Here is a 13126-nt window from a genome sequence, read left to right as displayed (position 1 = left end):
CGATATGACCGAGGTGTTAACTGTGGAGGGGGCGCTGCACACGGCTAGGAACAATTGATGTGTGTTCTAGGGGTGCCCTCCCCACGTATATAAAGGAGGGAGAGGGAGGGAGGCAGCCTAGGGCATGCCCAAGTAGGAGGAATCCTACTTGGGCTCCTAGTCCAATTCGGCCCCCCTTACCATATTTGGACAAGGGGGAAAGGAAGGAGGGGGGAGGGGAAGGAAGTAGGAGTCCTACTTCATACTTTCCTTTTCCTCCTCTCCTTTCCCTTTCTCCCCACGTGGCTGGCCCTATAGGGGCGCACCAGCCCCTTGTGGGCTGATGTGTTCCCTTACTTGGCCCATAAAGCCCATATCTTTGCCTGGGGTTGCCCGGAACCCCTTCCGGTGACCCGGTATCACGCGGAATACTACCGGTATCCGAATATAGCCTTCCAATATATGAATCTTTACCTCTTGACCATTTCGAGACTCCTCGTCATGTCCGTGATCTCATCTGGGACTCTGAACAAACTTCGGTCATCAAATCACATAACTCATAATACAAATCGTCATCGAACGTTAAGCGTGCGGACCCTACGAGTTCGAGAACTATGTAGACATGACCGAGACACATCTCCAGTCAATAACCAATAGCGGAACCTGGATGCTCATATGGTATTCTACGAAGATCTTTATCGGTCAAACCGCATAACAACATACGTTGTTCCCTTTGTCATCGGTATGTTACTTGCCCGAGATTCGATCGTCGGTATCCTCATACCTAGTTCAATCCCGTTACCGGCAAGTCTCATTACTCGTTCCGTAATGCATCGTCCCGCAACTAACTCATTAGTCACATTGCTTGCAAGGCTTATAGTGACGTGCATTACCGAGAGGGCCCAGAGATACCTCTCCGATACACGGAGTTACAAATCCTAATCTCTATCTATGCCAACCCAACAAACACCTTCGGAGACACCTGTAGAGCATCTTTATAATCACCAAGTTACGTTGTGACGTTTGATAGCACACAAGGTGTTCCTCCGGCATTCGGGAGTTGCATAATCTCATAGTTAGAGGAACATGTATAAGTCATGAAGAATGCAATAGCAATAAAACTTAACAATCATAATGCTAAGCTAACAGATGTGTCTTGTCCATCACATCATTCTCCTAATGATGTGACTGTTGGGGAACGTGGTAATTTCAAAAATTTCCTACGCACACGCAAGATCATGGTGATGCATAGCAACGAGAGGGGAGAGTGTTGTCTACGTACCCACGCAGACCGACTGCGGAAGCGTTGACACAACGTAGAGGAAGTAGTCGTACGTCTTCACGATCCGACCGATCCAAGCACCGTTACTCCGGCACCTCCGAGATCTTAGCACACGTACAGCTTGATGACGATCCCCGGACTCCGATCCAGCAAAGTGTCGGGGAAGAGTTCCGTCAGCACGACGGTGTGGTGACGATCTTGATGTACTACCGTCGCAGGGCTTCGCCTAAGCACTACAACGATATGACCGAGGTGGAATATGGTGGCAGGGGGCACCACACACGGCTAAGGAACGATCACGTGGATCAACTTGTGTGTTTCTGGGGTGCCTCTGCCTCAGTATATAAAGGAGCCAAGGGGGAGGGGGCCGCCGGCCAGGAGGTGGGCGCAGGAGGAGTCCTACTCCTCCCGGGAGTAGGACTCCCCCCCAATCCTAGTTGGACTAGGATTCCCCGAGGGGGAAAGAGGGAGAGGGGGGCCGGCCACCTCTCCTAGTCCTAATAGGACTAGGGGAGGGGGGAGGCGCGCGGCCACCTTGGGCTGCCCCTTTCTCCTTTCCACTAAAGCCCACTAAGGCCCATATGGCTCCCGGGGGGTTCCGGTAACCTCCCGGTACTCCGGTAAAATCCCGATTTCACCCGGAACACTTCCGATGTCCAAATATAGGCTTCCAATATATCAATCTTTATGTCTCGACCATTTCGAGACTCCTCGTCATGTCCCCGATCTCATCCGGGACTCCGAACTCCTTCGGTACATCAAAACTCATAAACTCATAATATAACTGTCATCGAAACCTTAAGCGTGCGGACCCTACGGTTCGAGAACAACGTAGACATGACCGAGACACGTCTCTGGTCAATAACCAATAGCGGGACCTGGATGCCCATATTGGCTCCTACATATTCTACGAAGATCTTTATCGGTCAGACCGCATAACAACATACGTTGTTCCCTTTGTCATCGGTATGTTACTTGCCCGAGATTCGATCGTCGGTATCCAATACCTAGTTCAATCTCGTTACCGGCAAGTCTCTTTACTCGTTCTGTAATACATCATCCCGCAACTAACTCATTAGTTGCAATGCTTGCAAGGCTTAAGTGATGTGCATTACCGAGAGGGCCCAGAGATACCTCTCCGACAATCGGAGTGACAAATCCTAATCTCGAAATACGCCAACCCAACATGTACCTTTGGAGACACCTGTAGAGCTCCTTTATAATCACCCAGTTACGTTGTGACGTTTGGTAGCACATAAAGTGTTCCTCCGGCAAACGGGAGTTGCATAATCTCATAGTCATAGGAACATGTATAAGTCATGAAGAAAGCAATAGCAACATACTAAACGATCGGGTGCTAAGCTAATGGAATGGGTCATGTCAATCAGATCATTCACTTAATGATGTGATCCCGTTAATCAAATAACAACTCATTGTTTATGGTTAGGAAACATAACCATCTTCGATTAACGAGCTAGTCAAGTAGAGGCATACTAGTGACACTCTGTTTGTCTATGTATTCACACATGTATTATGTTTCCGGTTAATACAATTCTAGCATGAATAATAAACATTTATCATGATATAAGGAAATAAATAATAACTTTATTATTGCCTCTAGGGCATATTTCCTTCAGTCTCCCACTTGCACTAGAGTCAATAATCTAGTTCACATCGCTATGTGATTAACACCAATAGTTCACATCTTTATGTGATTGGTTCACATCTCTATGTGACTAACACGCAAAGGGTTACTAGATTCAATAATCTAGTTCACATCGCTATGTGATTAACACCCAAAGAGTGATCATGTTTTTCTTGCGAGTGAAATTTAGTCAACGGGCCTGCCAAACTCAGATCCGTATGTATTTTGCAAAATTCTACGTCTACAATGCTCTGCACGGAGCTACTCTAGCTAATTGCTCCCACTTTCAATATGTATCTAGATCGAGACTTAGAGTCATCCAGATCAGTGTGAAAACTTGCATCGACGTAACTTTTTACGACGAACCTTTTTGTCGCGTCCATAATCGAGAAACATATCCTTATTTCACTAAGGATAATTCTGACCGCTGTCCAGTGATCTACTCCTAGATCACTATTGTACTCCCATGCCAATCAGTGTAGGGTATACAATAGATCTGGTACACAGCATGGCATACTTTATAGAACCTATGGCCAAGGCATAGGGAATGACTTTCATTCTCATTCTATTTTCTGCCATGGTCGGGCTTTGAGTCTTACTCAACTTCACACCTTATGACACAGGCAAGAACTCTTTCTTTGACTGTTCCATTTTGAACTACTTCAAAATCTTGTCAAGGTATGTACTCATTGAAAAAACTTATCAAAATCTTGTCAAGGTATGTACTCATTAAAAAAACTTATCAAGCGTCTTGATCTATCTCTATAGATCTTGATGCTCAATATGTAAGCAGCTTCTTTGAGGTCTTTCTTTGAAAAAAAACTCCTTTCAAACACTCCTTTATGCTTTGCAGAATAATTCTACATTATTTTTGATCAACAATATGTCATTCACATATACTTATCAGAAATGCTGTAGTGCTCCCACTCACTTTCTTGTAAATACAGGCTTCACCGCAAGTCTGTATAAAGCTATATCCTTTGATCAACTTATCAAAGCGTATATTCCGACTCCGAGATGCTTGCACCAGTCCATAGATGGATCGCTGGAGCTTGCATATTTTGTTAGCACCTTTAGGATTGACAAAACCTTCTAGTTGCATCGTATACAACTCTTCTTTAGTAAATCCATTAAGGAATGCAGTTTTGTTTATCCATTTGCCAGATTTCATAAAATGCGGCAATTGCTAACATGATTCGGACAGACTTAAGCATATATACGAGTGAGAAAATCTCATCGTAGTCAACACCTTGAACTTTGTCGAAAACCTTTTGCTGCAATTCTAGCTTTGTAGATAGTAACACTACTAGCAGCGTCCGTCTTCCTCTTGAAGATCCATTTATTCTCAATTGCTTGACGATTATCGGGCAAGTCAACCAAAGTCCATACTTTGTTCTCATACATGGATCATATCTCAGATTTCATGGCCTCAAACCATTTCGCGGAATCTGGGCTCACCATCGCTTCTTCATAGTTCGTAGGTTCATCATGATCTAGTAGCATGACTTCCAGAACAGGATTACCGTACCACTCTGGTGCGGATCTCACTCTGGTTTACCTATGAGATTTGGTAGTAACTTGATCTGAAGTTACATGATCATCATCATTAGCTTCCTCACTAATTGGTGTAGTAGTCACAGGAACAGATTTCTGTGATGAACTACTTTCCAATAAGGTAGCAGGTACAGTTACCTCATCAAGTTCTACTTTCCTCCCACTCACTTTTTTCGAGAGAAACTCCTTTTCTAGAAAAACTCCGAATTTAGCAACAAAAGTCTTGCCTTCGGATTTGTGATAGAAGGTGTACCCAACAATCTCCTTTGGGTATCCTATGAAGACATATTTCTCCGATTTGGGTTTGAGCTTATTAGGATGATACTTTTTCATATAAGCATCACAACCCCAAACTTTAAGAAACGACAACTTTGCTTTCTTGCCAAACCACAGTTCAGATTGTGTCGTCTCAACGGACTTAGATAGTGCCCTATTTAACGTGAATGCAGCTGTCTCTAATGCATAACCCCAAAATGATAGTGGTAGATCGGTAAGAGACATCATAGATCGCACCATATCTAATAAAGTACGGTTATGACGTTCGGACACACCATTACATTGTGGTGTTCCAGGTGGCGTGAGTAGTGAAACTATTTCACATAACTTGTCGCGATCATATCATAGAAACTTTTATTTTCTTGTCACGATAATTTTCCACTTCACTCTGAAACTCTTTGAACTTTTCCAATGTTTCAGACTTATGTTTCATCAAGTAGATATACTCATATCTGCTCAAATCATTTGTGAAGATCAGAAAATAATGATACTTGTCGCGAGCCTCAATATTTATCGGACCACATACATCAGTATGTATGATTTCCAACAAATCTGTTGCTCGCTCCATTGTTCCGAAGAACAGAGTCTTAGTCATCTTGCCCATGAGGCATGGTTCGCAAGCATCAATTGATTCATAATCAAGTGATTCCAAAAGCCCATCAGCATGGAGTTTCTTCATGCGCTTTACACCAATATGACCTAAACGGTAGTGTCACAAATAAGTTGCACTATCATTATTAACTTTGCATCTTTTGGTTTCAATATTATGATTATGTGTATCACTACGATCGAGATCCAACGAACTATTTTCATTGGGTGTGTAACCATATAAGGTTTTATTCATGTAAACAGAACAACAATTTATTCTCTTACTTAAATGAATAACCGTATTACAATAAACATGATCAAATCATATTCATGCTTAACGCAAACACCAAATAACACTTATTCAGGTTCAACACTAATCCCGAAAGTATAGAGAGTGTGCGATGATGATCATATCAATCTTGGAACCACTTCCAACACACATCGTCACTTCACCCTTAACTAGTCTCTGTTTATTCTCCAACTCCCGTTTCGAGTTACTAATCTTAGCAACTGAACTAGTATCAAATACTGAGGGGTTGCTATAAACACTAGTAAAGTACACATCAATAACATGTATATCAAATATACTTATGTTCACTTTGCCATCCTTCTTATCTGCCAATCACTTGGGGTAGTTCCGCTTCCAGTGACCAGTCCCTTTGCAGTAGAAACACTTAGTCTCAGACTTAGGACTAGACTTGGGCTTCTTCACTTGAGCAGCAACTTGCTTGTTGTTCTTCTTGAAGTTCCCCTTCTTCCCTTTGCCCTTTTATTGAAACTAGTGGTCTTGTCTACCATCAACACTTGATGCTCTTTCTTGATTTCTACCTTCGTCGATTTCAACATCACGAAGAGCTTGGGAATCACTTTAGTCATCCCTTGCATATTTTAGTTCATCACGAAGTTCTACTAACTTGGTGATGGTGACTAGAGAATTCTGTCAATCACTATTTTATCTGGAAGATTAACTCCCACTTGATTCAAGCGATTGTAGTACCCAGACAATCTGAGCACATGCTCACTAGTTGAGCGATTCTCCTCCATCTTTTAGCTATAGAACTTGTTGGAGACTTCATATCTCTCAACTCGGGTATTTGCTTGAAATATTAACTTCAATTCCTGGAACATCTCATATGGTCCATGACGTTCAAAACGTCTTTGAAGTCCCGATTCTAAGCCGTTAAGCATGGTGCACTAAACTATCAAGTAGTCATCATATTGAGCTAGCCAAACGTTCATAACGTCTGCATCTGCTCCTGCAATAGGTCCGTCACCTAGCGGTGCATCAAGGACATAATTCTTCTGTGCAGCAATGAGGATAAACCTCAGATCACGGATCCAATCCGCATCATTGCTACTAACATCTTTCAACATAATTTTCTCTAGGAACATATCAAAATAAACACAGGGAAGCAACAAAACGAGCTATTGATCTACAACATAATTTGCAAAATACTACCAGGACTAAGTTCATGATAAATTTAAGTTCAATTTAATCATATTACTTAAGAACTCCCACTTAGATAGACATCCCTCTAATCCTCTAAGTGATCACGTGATCCAAATCAACTAAACCATGTCCGATCATCACGTGAGATGGAGTAGTTTCATTGGTGAACATCACTATGTTGATCATATCTACTATATGATTCACGCTCGACCTTTTGGTCTCCGTGTTCCGAGGCCATATCTGTATATGCTTGGCTCGTCAAGTATAACCAGAGTATTCCGCGTGTGCAACTGTTTTGCACCCGTTGTATTTGAACGTAAAGCCTATCACACCCGATCATCACGTGGTGTCTCAGCACGAAGAACTTTCGCAACGGTGCATACTCAGGGAGAACACTTCTTGATAATTAGTGAGAGATCATCTTAAAATGCTACCGTCAAACTAAGCAAAATAAGATGTATAAAAGATAAACATCGTATGCAATCAAAATATGTGACATGATATGGCCATCATCATCTTGCGCCTTTGATTTCCATCTCCAAAGTACTGTTATGATCTCTATCGTCACCGGCATGACACCATGATCTCCATCATCTTGATCTATATCAATGTGTCGTCACGTGGTCGTCTTGCCAACAATTGCTCTTGCAACTATTGCTATCGCATAGCAATAAAGTAAAACAGTTATTGGGCACTTGCATCTTATGCAATAGAGAGACAACCATAAGGATTTTGCCAGTTGCCGATAACTTCAACAAAACATGATCATCTCATACAACAACTTATATCTCATCACGTCTTGACCACCCTGCAAAAACAAGTTAGACATCCTTTACTTTGTTGTTGCAAGTTTTACGTGGCTGCTACGGGTTTAAGCAAGAACCAATCTTACCTACGCATCAAAACCACAACGATAGTTTTTCAATTTGACTCCGTTTTAACCTTCGCAAGGACCGGGCATAGCCACACTCGGTTCAACTAAAGTTGGAGAAACAGTCACCTGCAAGCCACCTATGTGCAAAGCACGTCGGGAGAACCGGTCTCGCGTAAGCGTACGCGTAATGTCGGTACGGGCCGCTTCATCCAACAATACCGCCGAACCAAAGTACGACATGCTGGTAAGCAGTATGACTTATATCGCCCACAACTCACTTGTGTTCTACTCGTGCATATAACATCAAACCATAAAACCTAGGCTCTGATACCACTGTTGGGGAACGTGGTAATTTCAAAAATTTCCTACGCACACGCAAGATCATGGTGATGCATAGCAACGAGAGGGGAGAGTGTTGTCTACGTACCCACGCAGACCGACTGCGGAAGCGTTGACACAACGTAGAGGAAGTAGTCGTACGTCTTCACGATCCGACCGATCCAAGCACCATTACTCCGGCACCTCCGAGATCTTAGCACACGTACAGCTCGATGACAATCCCCGGACTCCGATCCAGCAAAGTGTCGGGGAAGAGTTCCATCAGCACAACGGCGTGGTGACGATCTTGATGTACTACCGTCGCAGGGCTTCGCCTAAGCACTACAACGATATGACCGAGGTGGAATATGGTGGCAGGGGGCACCGCACACGGCTAAGGAACGATCACGTGGATCAACTTGTGTGTTTCTGGGGTGCCTCTGCCTCAGTATATAAAGGAGCCAAGGGGGAGGGGGCCGCCGGCCAGGAGGTGGGCGCAGGAGGAGTCCTACTCCTCCCGGGAGTAGGACTCCCCCCCAATCCTAGTTGGACTAGGATTCCCCGAGGGGGAAAGAGGGAGAGGGGGGCCGGCCACCTCTCCTAGTCCTAATAGGACTAGGGGAGGGGGGAGGCGCGCGGCCACCTTGGGCTGCCCCTTTCTCCTTTCCACTAAAGCCCATAAAGGCCCATATAGCTCCCGGGGGGTTCCGGTAACCTCCCGGTACTTCGGTAAAATCCCGATTTCACCCGGAACACTTCCGATGTCCAAATATAGGCTTCCAATATATCAATCTTTATGTATCGACCATTTCGAGACTCCTCGTCATGTCCCCGATCTCATCCGGGACTCTGAACTCCTTCGGTACATCAAAACTCATAAACTCATAATATAACTGTCATCGAAAGCGTGCGGACCCTATGGTTCGAGAACAATGTAGACATGACCGAGACACGTCTCCGGTCAATAACCAATAGCGGGACCTGGATGCCCATATTGGCTCCTACATATTCTACGAAGATCTTTATCGGTCAGACCGCATAACAACATACGTTGTTCCCTTTGTCATCGGTATGTTACTTGCCCGAGATTCGACCGTCGGTATCCAATAGCTAGTTCAATCTCGTTACCGGCAAGTCTCTTTACTCGTTCTGTAATACACCATCCCGCAACTAACTCATTAGTAGCAATGCTTGCAAGGCTTAAGTGATGTGCATTACCGAGAGGGCCCAGAGATACCTCTCCGACAATCGGAGTGACAAATCCTAATCTCGAAATACGCCAACCCAACATGTACCTTTGGAGACACCTGTAGAGCTCCTTTATAATCACCCAGTTACGTTGTGACGTTTGGTAGCACACAAAGTGTTCCTCCGGCAAACGGGAGTTGCATAATCTCATAGTCATAGGAACATGTATAAGTCATGAAGAAAGCAATAGCAACATACTAAACGATCGGGTGCTAAGCTAATGGAATGGGTCATGTCAATCAGATCATTCACTTAATGATGTGATCCTGTTAATCAAATAACAACTCATTGTTTATGGTTGGGAAACATAACCATTTTTGATTAACGAGCTAGCCAAGTAGAGGCATACTAGTGACACTCTGTTTGTCTATGTATTCACACATGTATTATGTTTCCGGTTAATACAATTCTAGCATGAATAATAAACATTTATCATGATATAAGGAAATAAATAATAACTTTATTATTGCCTCTAGGGCATATTTCCTTCAGTGACCCCGTTCATCAAATAACTGAAGGAAATATGCCCTAGAGGCAATAATAAAGTTATTATTTATTTCCTTATTTCATGATAAACATTTATTATTCATGCTAGAATTGTATTAACCGGAAACATAATACATGTGTGAATACATAGACAAACAGAGTGTCACTAGTATGCCTCTACTTGACTAGCTCGTTAATCAAAGATGGTTATGTTTCCTAACCATGGACAAAGAGTTATTATTTGATTAATGAGATCACATCATTAGGAGAATGATGTGATTGACTTGACCCATTCCGTTAGCTTAGCACTCGATCATTTAGTATGTTGCTATTGCTTTCTTCATGACTTATACATGTTCCTATGACTACGAGATTATGCAACTCCCGTTTACCGGAGGAACACTTTGTGTGCTACCAAACGTCACAACGTAACTGGGTGATTATAAAGGTTCTCTACAAGTGTCTCCGAAGGTACTTGTTGAGTTGGCGTATTTCGAGATTAGGATTTGTCACTCCGATTGTCGGAGAGGTATCTCTGGGCCCTCTCGGTAATGCACATCACTTAAGCCTTGCAAGCATTGCAAGTAGTAAGTTAGTTGCGAGATGATGTATTACGGAACGAGTAAAAAGACTTGCCGGTAACGAGATTGAACTAGGTATTGAGATACCAACGATCGAATCTCGGGCAAGTAACATGCCGATGACAAAGGGAACAACGTATGTTGTTATGCGGTCTGACCGATAAAGATCTTCGTAGAATATGTAGGAGCCAATATGGGCATCCAGGTCCAGCTATTGGTTATTGACAAGAGAGGTGTCTCGGTCATGTCTACATAGTTCTCGAACCCGTAGGGTCCGCACGCTTAACGTTCGTTGACGATATAGTACTATGAGTTATGTATGTTGGTGACCGAATGTTGTTCGGAGTCCCGGATGAGATCACGGACATGACGAGGAGCTCCGGAATGGTCCGGAGGTAAAGATTCATATATTGGATGATATGGTTAGGCCAAGGGGTCAGGCCCATAGGGCTATAAGTCGGTGCAAAAGGAATTTTGCGGAGGCCAGGGGGCCAAACGGCGGAGACCCTGGCGTCTGGCCCTGGGCCAGACGCCGAGGATTGTGGCGTTTGGTCCTGGAGTCCGAGTGGGACTCTTGCCTTTCGGGCAAAACCGACTTTGAGGAGGCTTTTGCTCCAACTTTCGACCCCAGGGCTCAACATATAAATAGAGGGCATGACTAGCACAAAAGACACATCAAGAAGCACCAAGCCGTGTGCCGGCAATCCCGTCCCCTCTAGTTTATCCTTCGTCATAGTTTTCGTAGTGCTTAGGCGAAGCCCTGCGAAGATTGTTCTTCACCAACACCGTCACCATGCCGTCGTGCTGCCGGAACTCATCTACTACTTCGCCCCTCTTGCTGGATCGAGAAGGCGAGAACGTCACCGAGCCGAACGTGTGCAGAACTCAGAGGTGCCGTGCTTTCGGTACTTGGATCGGTCGGATCGTTAAGACGTATGACTACATCAACCGCGTTGATATAACGCTTCCACTTACGGTCTACGAGGGTACATAGACAACACTCTCCCCTCTCGTTGCTATGCATCACCATGATCTTGCGTGTGCGTAGGAATTTTTTTTGAAATTACTACGTTCCCCAACAATAACAACACATGTCTATGGTTAGGAAACATAACTATCTTTGATAAATGAGCTAGTCAAGTAGAGGCATACTAGGAACACTTATGTTTTGTCTATATATTCACACATGTAATAAGTTTCCGGTTAATACAATTCTAGCATGAATAATAAACATTTATCATGATATAAGGAAGTATAAATAACAACTTTATTATTGCCTCTAGGGCATATTTCCTTCATTGACGCTCTTAAGAGTGGCACAAAACTTCTTGCACTTTTATTGGATCACCCTCCATCGCCTCGAAATGGACAATCACCCCCGTGTGCTCACAATTTGGTAAGGCGGGAACTTCTTGCGCTCATGAAACTTCTGGTGCACACGAATCCAAAAGGTTGAATGCTTTTGTTCGGCGCCGGTCTTGGGGTCTTGTCCAATGTCTCGTCAACACTTGCAAAGAAGCTTGTCCTCGGCCGCCGTGTATGCCTTCGTCCGCTTGCTCTTGCGCTTCGGCTTTGGCCCGGCGGCTTGGTTGGCGAGCTCATCCTCGAACAAAGGTTCCACTTCGATGTCGCACTCGTCCTCTTCCTCTTGCCCGTAGTCGTCCGGAAATTCGTGGTCAAGTGGGAAGCAGTCCAGGTCCATGCCGACCTGATCACGCATGAAGGCCGCCTGATCGGGATCATAGCCAGCGGCCGACATGAACGCCCCGCGACCGTCCTGGCTTTGTGTCTCGTCGGGATCATAGCCAGCGGCTGGTGCACCGCCCTAGAAGATGCGGTTCTGCATGTAGTCCTCGTCGCCTGCGGCCGGCATTCCATCAAACAGGTTGTGGGCGTCCGGTAGCATGCCGGCCGGCATCTGCCGCGCGCGTTTCCTCGCGCCTCCGGATGACGAGCCACCGACCACCGGTATGGCGTTGAGGTCGATGGCTGCGGGCGCAGGCGTGGAAGGCGCCACGATGCTCACGTCGGGCGATCACTCCCCGGAGAGGCGGGAGGCATGCAGATACATGTGGAATCCGGGCATCGGGGTGCAAGCCGACACGCGGGGCGAGTCGGGCAGCACCATCCGAGCGAACGCCGATGAGCCGGTGCTGGCCGCGGCGACAGCGGCGTTGACGAGGCCGTGTTGGCTAGGGTTTAACCCAAGCATATAGAGCGCCTCCCTCGTTGCCGCCGTGACGCGGGCATTGGTGACCTCTTGCTGCCGCGGCGTGCCTCCGGTACTTCCTCTTGGCCGACTCTCTTGCCCGATGTTCGGGCGTCAGTGCCTTCTTTGGCTTGGGTGCGACGGCGGTCTTGCGCAGGGCACGAGGCTTGCCTTGCCGGATGGGACGATCAGCATGTCGGATGAGGCGAGGGAGGCGAGGCCGGCGGCGGCTCGAGGTCGAGGTCGTCGTCCATGGCGGGTGTGGGGCGGGAGCGCGCGTGGGCAGGAGGGTTTTGGGGGAAATGTGGGAAAATGGTGGTGGCTGCCGCCGACCGGCGGGCCCGGGAAGAGGAGTAGGCGCGCGCGTCCGGCTCGTGTCCGCGCCGATGCAAATCCGGCTTAAAAATGAGCCGGGAATGGGTCGCCATGCGGACGCCAAGCGGACGCGCGTCCGTTTTAGTCGGCGCGTTGGGACGTCTTTTATGTCCGCACCGACCCAAACGGACGCCGGCGGACGAAATGGGTCGCCCCATTGGAGTTGCTCTTACTTCTCCTTCTATTCTCCCCTGACCTACATCTGCAGGTCTCCCTTATAATATCTTTACGTGTACATGATTACAATGGAGATTCTTCCTT

The 13126-nt window shown here is 45.8% G+C and overlaps 1 pseudogene; it reads right to left on the bottom strand.

Moving 5' to 3' along the window:
- Positions 1 to 11782: 11782 nt before the first annotated feature.
- Positions 11783 to 12367, bottom strand: LOC125547280 (annotated as a pseudogene).
- Positions 12368 to 13126: the final 759 nt, after the last annotated feature.

Source organism: Triticum urartu, chromosome 3, assembly GCF_003073215.2.
Source record: "Triticum urartu cultivar G1812 chromosome 3, Tu2.1, whole genome shotgun sequence".
In the NCBI taxonomy this organism is placed as follows: domain Eukaryota; kingdom Viridiplantae; phylum Streptophyta; class Magnoliopsida; order Poales; family Poaceae; genus Triticum; species Triticum urartu.
The sequence above is the reverse complement of the archived record's forward strand: the minus strand, read 5'-3'. Positions and strand labels throughout refer to the sequence as shown.